Source organism: Vicugna pacos, chromosome 20 (assembly GCF_048564905.1).
Source record: "Vicugna pacos chromosome 20, VicPac4, whole genome shotgun sequence".
Lineage (NCBI taxonomy): Eukaryota > Metazoa > Chordata > Mammalia > Artiodactyla > Camelidae > Vicugna > Vicugna pacos.
The window spans coordinates 37,878,460-37,888,439 of record NC_133006.1 but is presented as its reverse complement, the minus strand read 5'-3'; the positions used below and the strand labels follow the sequence as shown (position 1 = coordinate 37,888,439).

The window sequence follows — 9,980 nt, the reverse complement described above, 5'->3', positions numbered from 1 at the left end:
TTTTGTTTGCAATTGGCTACTGTCTTTGCTTTGTGCCAATAACTCATATTCGGTGTTAAACATGTTGATATTTACTGCATCATGATACGATTTAATAGATAGATGTGCTACAATGTTACTCAATTTTAGCACCTGTAAGACTTCATTCTTATACAAAAATGGTGGTTAAGAAAAACTTTTAGCTGCAACAGTGGTTTGATTGTGGTAGCCACTGCAGGGTTGGAAAATTACTATTCTGCAGGTCGCATCTTTCATAAAAGTGTCTCTTTTATGAACTACGCATGCACTTAAGGTAGAAAATCTTTTCTCTTGCAGCCCATGGCATAGAATCAAATTCCTTAAGACTCGTAAGATAAATATTTACTTTTTAAACTGTGTTAAAACAACTATCATCAAACAGTGGTTGCAATAAATTACAGTCTATACCTCATGTTAATATAGAAGGGCTACTGGTCCATTCCCCCTTTGCGTTTCAATCTCCTGTTGTCAGGGCTCCGTTTGGAGGGGCTGGGCGCCCGGGTGCAGGGGGTGGGGGAGGGGGAGGGAATCAGAGTGGGAACACGTCTCAGAATCTTCTAGGTTACAACATATGCCAGGCAGATACCATCTGCAGATAATGACAGGGCAGGGGTGAAGGGTGGAAAGGCCAAGCCATGGAAGAGTGACGAAGCAAGAGGAAAAGAGGAAGCTGTAACAAGCGCGCGGCTGCCTCCACCGTTTCCCATGGAATCATTAATTTGCAGCCTGGCCGTTTAACCTGTGCAGCGCTGAGCCCGTGTGGTAGCTCCAGCCGCTGGGGACCGCTGGGGACGGGTTCACTTCTTTGCCCACTCGCAGGCAAAAGAGAGGACGCTGATTGCAGTGACAGGGGATGTTTGAGCAGTTTGATATGCGATGAGTAGCACGTCCACTGCTCTGAGCAGTTCTGGCTCTCCTCGCCCACTGGAGCCGGGCGGCGCTGAAGTGCGAGAACGCTAACAGTAAATGGAAACTGCTTAGTCAATCCTCCCAGCAAAAGTGAATTTCAGATAACAGCTCAAGCATGACCGCGCGATCGCAGCCTAGTGTTTATGTATACGGAGGAACAATGAAGCGGCCTGGCAATTACTGGAAATACATTCCTCAAGCTTTCTGGCGATGCCAAGCTGAAAATTGTGGTCAACACATGTGGGACAAGCAAGATCAACTCGGAATTCATTACAGCAATTGTAACGAAATCACATATTTTGTCTCTATCTCTCTCCACGCCAAGTGTGTCGCTGTTTAAACCCTTGCGAACATGTCAGAATGTAAGACTGGAATTCTCCCAGGGAGAATCTCTTTCTTTCTATCCGTGGAATCAAACCATCGAGAGGAAATAATGTCACATCAACTGCCCTGACTTAGATGGTCACTTCACACAAATCCATACCAGTCTTTCCTGACATCTTAACCTGTGACTTAAAATGTTTGGAAACCTACAAGTTACACAAGGGAGAAAGCAGGTTTCATCAACAAGTGAGGGGAAAAGTTTACTTCATCAGTTGTAACAGCAAATGAAGACACAAACAAACACATTTTTCGCCTAAATGAAAAAAGTTTAGTGACAACACCCAGTGTCCACTCTGTGATGGAAAGTCAAGTTTGGCTTATTCATGACAATAAATGGCATTGGGAGGATCTGACCTCAAGCTGCCTGATTTCACATCTTACCGGCTGAGCAACCCCAGGCAAGTTACTTAGCCTCAAAGCACCTCAGTTTCCTCAACAGAAAACGAAGACAGTGATTCTGTCTGCTTCACTGCACCCTGTGAGGGCTACGTTTAAAAATACAGAATAAAATATTTAGCAATGCTTGGCATCCCACACACACCAGCTCTTACGCCTGTTAACGCTGTCATTTGGCAAGCATTACCTCACTGACTTCTCAAGCCGAATTCTAACTCTATTATGGTTGCAACTACAACAGAATGTGTCCATGGCTATGAAAAAGAGCGGAGGAAAAGTCACATATCTGAAAGTAGTCAAGGTTAAAGGTGAGACAATGGTATCTTGCTCTTTTTCAAAACAAAAAAATCCTTTATATTATTAGATTGTTGACAAAAGGTAGACAAAAGTATATGTGCCATTCTTGTTTACTGTAAGAATTTTATTCCCTGCTAGACTAATTATGGAGGGGAGATAAATGGCTTTAGAGATAACAGTTTAAGAGAATGAGTACCATTGACACAACATTGTAAACTGACTATACTCAATAAAGTATATATATATTTTAAATAAAATATATTTTATATGTTATATATTATATATAAAATATATTTTATATATTATATATTATATATATAATATATTATATATTTATTTTATTAAAAAAATATAAAGAGAACAAATACCATGGGAAGCACCCTAAGTAACCTTCCAGACAATTAAAAAATATATATATCAAATGCATTCTACCAATTAGAGATTTGATGTTAACAAATTCACCTTTTAAGGCTCAAATATCCGTTAGTAGATATGCCCTATTAGTCATTCACATGTTAGTATGAATTATTCAAACCTCCCAGATCAACCTCTTGCTGAAATCAGAGGTTAGCAGTTGATAACATCTTTGATTAAGGAATAAAAGAGGAATTTGTAAGAGATCCCTGGGACTTGATGGGTAGTAGGCTTGTTTAAAAAAAAAGTGAGGAATTTTAGACAGCCATAAGTCTCCACAAGCACTGTGCTGTTTGACTATGTTATCACATATATATGTACCTCTTGCCAATAGAAAAGTATGAAGAAATGCTTCTGCTTTCATGCAACCCTCTTCAAGGTTATCCTCCAATTATTAACACTTTTTGATATCATACATTCTTCATGTTTTACCCTAAAAATACTTCCCTCAACAGTGCGGAGGCTCTGAACAACAGTCAAGGGGGGGCTTAGAACAACAGTCACTGGCATGGTGCCTGACCCCAGGGTCAGCCATGCACAGGTGTTCCAGAAGTTCTGCAGATGGATCACAGTAGAATCTCACATAACTAGTCTCAATTTCTCTCCCACCACCTAATGTTGAACACCCAGTGTTAATGTTCTGCGTTATCACAAAACTCAGTTGAAGCGAATTTATTCCTTTTTTCCAACTGGGCATTTTGTTTCACTTTCAAGTTTCCTGAATTATCAATGGCTGATGTTTTAAAACTAGTTTCCACATTTAAATAAAAGTAAAAAAAAAACAAAAAAATTTAAGAACTATTGAGATTTCGGGTTATGGGAAATCTCCATATGTAATGGTCCCCAAGTAATGAGTTTGAGAAATATGGGTAGACTCTTGTTAAGCATGACACAACAATGGAAACTGACTGGAGAGGGGGCACCTACAAACTTGGCCCGAAAGGGGTTGCCTGTGTTTAATCTCGAGACTCAGCACTGAAGGTCTCTTCTCTTGACCACCGTGTTTTTCACTTAGGCATTTCTTGCCAGTACATTAGCTTCTCAAAGTTTCCATCATTTTTTTCCTCTCTGATATATGTAGAAACGTAGCTGTCTATGGTAATAAACATCACCTCTGTCATCTATGGCTACCAATAATCGTAGAAATTCCTGTTTTCATCTCATGCAGCTGTGATGAGCTTTCATATTTAGCTGCAAGCACTCTTCTCTTTTAAGCTAGATTCAAACGCTGTGAGACAATAATAACCATTAACTATTACTTTAACAATATCTGAGACAGAGCGATTAGCCCTCTAGCTTGTTAGTAATCAAAAATTGCCAGCATCCAGGACAGCACTTTTCTTCATTCAATATCCCACAATTTTGCTCAGCTTCACCAAACATAAAGAATGTCACCAGAGTTCCATCTTTTCAGCCCTAAAACCACAAAGTTTTTGGATTCACACCGCTATCTCTTAATCTGACGGCTGTGTGTGTGTGTGTGTGTGTGTCAAATCCTAATTTTAAAAGGATTCTCGGCCCTTCTAGATTCATCTCTTCTTTATTTCTTTCCTTTGTAGCTAATTGGCTTCAAGTCCTTCAAGGACCTGCTGACATACCGCCTCCCACCTTCTCTGGGTGTCTCCTTTCTGGGTCCGCATGCAGTGCTGAGTGTAGGTAGGTACCTCTGAGCCGATGGAGCTGTTTGCTGGCTTTCTCATCAGGGCATCCCACGGAGTTAAGGGCACTGGATCCCATTTCATTTGTGCTCATATCTCTTGCGTAGTCACTGCTTCACAATAAATGTTCATCAGTTTTTACAGAGTTTGCTGAATGACCGAATGAAAGAAAAAAAAAAAGCCACCACCCCTTCTCTTGGAGAACTTTGGCATACAAACTAGTTCTCAACCATCCTGAAAAACTACCGTGGAAGTAGCTTTGAGCCTAATCATGTTACAGTAACTTAGGAACAGGGAGAACGGAAGTGATTTACGTTAAGATCATATTTCGGTAGAAAGAGTCTCACCTGAGTGACGAAGAACACCCATCACACTGTTTCCTTACGTGATAGCCCACAATCCTTTTGTGTTTCTTTTTAAATTTAAACATCTATCACGTCCTCGCGCCCCTCAAGTCTTCTCTAAGATGCACTTCACGCCTGGCATATTCTGCAGCCCCACTTAGTCTAGTTCTCTTGTTTCCATCATTCAAACAACTTCTGAAATCCTATTTCCTCCATCAAGCTTCCGACTAATTGGAAAAGAGGCAGCAATTTCCCCTAGAAGGGCAGTTCCCACCGCCGTCTCTCCACGGGACTCCGTGCCGAGGACGGATTCCTCTGGGCACTGACGCATTGCTCTGAAGACTTGCTTTATGCCGAGATTTTGTCTGAAAAGGTAAGTTCAGAGAATAGAACTTTGAACGGTACCTTACATTTTTCCCTGAACAAATAGAGTCTTAATAACTGCTTTCAAGGAAAATGAGATGCTAAGAATTTTCAAATCGCAAATTTCTTCCTTAGCTCAACTTCACCTAGAGTCAATAATTCGAAAACAGAGAGTTTATAAAATGCAAATACTTTTGATGCTTGTCTCTAACAGTGTGGTCGATGAGGCAGAATTGATGGCTGATAGTCTTCTCAGGAGCACTGTCTAGTGCCATTAATTTGTTTAAAAAAAAAATGGGGAGACCCAGGACAATAGAAGTTCGTCTTAGACCAAAGCATGAAGTTTCATTCTCTCCCAGAATATGCACTTCTCACTCTTATTTTACAAACGAGGAGACCGTGACACCTCATCTAGATCAAAAAATTTTCATTTGCTCCATCCCATACCCGTCCAGTTTCCAGCCTTTCAACTTGGGCACATCACCTCACCTCAAAGTACATTAGGGTTAAACTCGAGAGGAAGAATTTGTACAGGTTACATAATGGCTCCGTTTCCTTCTTTGATTTCTGAAGTTGGAATCACCCAGCATCAATTGAGTTACGAAGACTCTCAAGTTGTAGGGCTTTTTGTCTGTTCAAAATACAATTGGATCCAGAAAAACACTGACAGACTTGATTTCCATGTCTTTTCAACACCTTTCCTGAGGACACACCTTTTTTTTTTTTTCTAACAAGATGCCATTATTCTGTGCATCTACAAATGCAAACCACTGAGATGCATTGAAACGCTATGTGAATGCTTCTTTGATCCTTTGCAAAGTGCTACGGTAACCAGAAAGCACAAGGAAAATGAATGGAGGGATGCCCTGAGGAACAGTGTTTTATAAATCAGAATTTCCATGCAGTGTACAGATGACTTCACTGGGTACCATGTCAGAATATGAATGCATAGCAACAAAGGACCAGAACTCATAATTTTTCTATTTCAAATGTGCTACACATATCACTGATCTAAACATAACATGTTGCTGTCTCCTACTTACTTGGACCCATGGAAGCAGATGCTCCATTTAAGCTACTCCCTGACCGTGTGTTAGAAGCCATTTTTGTAACCATATTTCAGGCCATCGGATGAGTGCAGCAAAGTAACTAGTACACCAAAAAACGAGTTCTATAACCTACCTTTGGGGCAAACAGAGAGAGTAGCCAGCGTTTGATAGCCTTTGATTCTAAAAATAAAATGCCTGTCCTTCATTAAATGCTTGGTTGGGTTTAGTCCAGTTTTCAGTTTGTTTTGTGCCAGCCACAGTAAGTTTTTTTTTTGATATATCAGCTTTATTGAGATATAATTCACAGACCATATAAACCACCCATTTAAAGTGCACAACTAGGTGGATTTTAGAATAACCACAGAGTTGTCCACAGTCACAGTCATTCTTTATCTGGCTGTTTCAGAAGTCTATGATGTTGATATCCGTATAAATTGAAATCTTAGTGAGCTCATTTAAACTATGTTAAGGTTTAACTATACATGCCAAAATTTTTCTCCTTTTTCACATTTTTTGATGAAAAACACGTTATGAAATAAATGAGAATTAGCATAATCTGTTATAGTCATAATTGCTAACAGTGATAGAGTAGACGATTTGGCTTCTACAATGTCAAGTGCTTTACATGCGTTATGTCATTTCGTCATCGGAACTGCCCTTTGAGATAAATATTATTAGCTCCATTTTATGGTTAAGATAACCAAGATTAACTTGCTGGTCCAAGGTGAGCGAGAAGGTGGTGGAAACAGAACTACGCACATTTATATACTACTACTTGCCAAGCTCATACTTCTTTGTCTCACTTTTTTTTTTCTGCCTCTACTGTTGCAAATTAAGAAGCTCTATGAAGGTCAGTGATGGACTTGCTTATCCAGCGCACCAGACGAACAATTAACAGATCAGAGAGAAAGAAGCCCAGCATAGTGCAGGCCTTGGTTTGGCTTCAAAAACTAAGGTTTTACTGCTTCTTAGCTTTGTGACTTTCAGACAATTACCAATCTTCCCTGTGCTTCAGTTTCCTCACCTGTAAAATGGGATACTGGTATTAATATTAGATTAAATGAGTTAGGGACCAATATATAGTCGATGCTCAGTACCTCATTTATCTTTTACCCAGTAGACAGGAGTTAACTTTGTTTACAGAGAAAAGGATAAGATATCTGGAGAAAATCAGACAGTCTGATTTTCCCAAAGAATGTGGTACCTTTTGAGAACTGACAAGGCTCCAGCTACCATGTTTCTATTTAAAATCTGATACAAGCTATAGAAACATTAAAATCACTCTAGCAATGTCCTCAGAACATTGTAATGAGTAACCTTTGAATTCCAAAGCAGAGGTTCTCATTCTTTTGGGGGTTAAGACTCCTTTAAGTTTCAGATGAAAGCCACTATGAGTCTTCTCCAGAAAAATGATATGCACACTGGGAAACATCTGCATATAACTTCAGGCTCCCGGAGATCCCTGCAGCTCATGAACCACCTCCCCACAAAGAATCTCCGCCTCAGAGAGATATGATCGATTCAGAAGCCCCATGTTCTATTGTGCCCTTGTGAACCTGTGAAAGCATCTTGAAAGAGTGTTTCTACATCTCCAAACTGAATAAATATTCTTACTCCCACCTTAAAATAAGAGGATTGGAAGATCTCTAAAATTCCTTTCAACTCTAATTCTGTCATTCTAACTTCTGAACTACATAGCAAGTTCTGTTAACCAACCAATTTCAGTAATTTATTATTCTTCTCCTTGCTTTTCTTAATTAATATTGACCTCACTTTTAGCCGGTGCTGCCAATTTGAAGAAAATGGAAAATTACCTTAATCTTTATAGGCATCTTCTAGATTTTGAATTTATAATTTACTGCCCAATTTCATCCAAGTTTGTACAAATGAAATTTACATATTTATGTACTCTTATCAATTATTTGATTATTAATTCACACATCATGAGCTGAGCTGCCTACAAACAGAGTATATGGATAGTAATTGAATTCTTCCTCAATGTCCTCATCACTTTGAGGGTCCTGGTCATCTTTAATTCAAAATAAATTTACTTGGTAGACTAAAGAGGGGGGAAGAAAGAGAAACTATGCACTGTTTATCAGCCCTTGACTTCACTATACTGATAAACCACAGAGGGCCCTTGTGGCTTGCTAAGTTTTCAGTGTGGTTATTCTGATAGTAACCCAATCCACATTTTCTAATCCTGTGTCTCTCCAAATTCCTGTCATGTGATCAACTCACAATCTTTTATTTTTTTTCTTTTATTTTGGAATAAATTTAGATTTACAGAAAAGTCACCAAGATAGAACAGGTAGTCCCCATAGATCCTTCACCAGCCGCCCCTAATGCTACTATCATACTTGCACACTATCACGAATGCATCACTGTCATAAACGCATACTACGGTACATTTGTCAGAACTAAGAAATCAGCATTGGTACAGTCCTATTAACCAAACACCCTTTTCTCGGATTTCAATCATCTGCTCTAGGATCCAGTTCCAAACACCACATAGCATTTAGCCATCATGTGTCCTTCGTCTTCTTGTGTCTGGGACAGGTTCTCCATCTTTCCTTGTCTTTCATGACATGGCCCTTGGAAGAGTGTGAATCAGTTGGCTTAGAGAATGGTCCTCAATTGTGTTTGAAGTTTATTCATGATTAGACCGGGGTTATGTTTTGGGGGAAAGACTATCACAAAGTCAAAGTGTCGGATTCATTGCATAATCTCATGGGGCTGTGTCATATCTGCATGACCTGTCACTGGTGATGTTGACTTTGACTACTTGCTTAAGATTGTATTTGCCAGTGTTCCCCACTTTAGAGTTATAATAGTCCCCTTTCCTTAGCCTATTCATTGGAAACAGGTCATTAAGTACAGTCCATATTCAAAGGAAGAAGAATTAAGCAATAAGTCCCAGAGGAGGGCTGTGCCTACGTACAGAATTTGGAATTCTTTTATAGACAACCACTTTTCAAACCACACACAACTGTCAGTTGTAGAGATGGAGACTGGGCTTAGACTGACCAAATCACACAGCTAGGATAGAGTAGAGCTGGTTTGTGAAACCAGCTCTTCTAATTCCAAATCCATTCTTTTTTTCCATGACACCATGGCATCTCTATTTAGATAAAATTGTTTGTCCTCTGTTTTAGGAGGAGTCCAGCGATACGCACTTCCATGTTTGACTTGTTTTTGTCTGGCAACTGAAATACTGATGTCGTTTGAATGTAGCTACAAGGGTCAATGTGGCTTCCAAAATCTACTTAATGGATCATGTGATCTGGGAGACTGGTTTACTCAGCGTCCACTATATCTTCATTCTAGGAACCAGTCAGCCTCCTGTCTCTTCAAACAGATCTGTTTTTTACTGTAAGGCTGTCCAATCAAAATAGAGACTTCATCTTTCGATAGCATTAATAAAAGTAGAACTAACAACTCTAGAGCTTGCCTCAGATGAAAGAAAGATTTGTTGTCTTCACACTCAGGTTGTTACCTACCAAAATAAATCTCCATCAAAATGGACTTCCAGATCTTCTCTGAGTGATTTGAATTGTCTGAGCAACCCAGGCAAATTTACAGACTGAGGTTGTTACCCGCCCAACGTCAGCGGCTGTCTACACTTCATTTTGGTTGCAGACACCAGGCTTGGGAGAGCTGTCAGCTGGTAATGATTTTCGGTCACAGCAAAGGGAGGCCAAATTGTAACAGGTGACACCAAGGGGAAAGATTCTGTATCAGATTACTAATTCCCAAGAGCTCCCCCAGGTCCCTGGACTTCCCACGTGTGAAATTCAGGAATTTACAGACATTTTAAAATTAGCATTTCTTCTGGCACAGTGACTTGTCTTATCAGTCAGTCAAGTACTGTTGAATAAGCTCTCCCCTGCTCATGGTGATTCACTAAGCCTGTGGGAGAGTTAACCCAGAATGGCAGGGTCTCCGCCCACTGGGCCCTGACATCCTAGTACAAAGACGACAACCCGCGCGCAGCGGGAGACCCTCCGTCCAGGCACGGATGGGAGGGGTTGTTTCGTGTTGGCTGTGCCGGGGGTTCTTGGCTTTTGTCGTCTGCTTTAGAGTTTGTGTGTGTGTGGTGTGTGTGTGAAAAAAGAAGGAAAGACATGATTGCAAGTAGTGACAATGTA

General features: G+C 40.1%; 1 long non-coding RNA gene across 1 annotated transcript; it reads left to right on the top strand.

The window, feature by feature from the left end:
* Positions 1–645: 645 nt before the first annotated feature.
* On the top strand, positions 646–9,264 carry LOC140687633 (uncharacterized). The gene is made up of 4 exons (XR_012062033.1): positions 646–2,015; positions 3,978–4,074; positions 4,641–4,793; positions 8,988–9,264. It is a non-coding gene; the product is annotated as an uncharacterized lncRNA (long non-coding RNA).
* Positions 9,265–9,980: the final 716 nt, after the last annotated feature.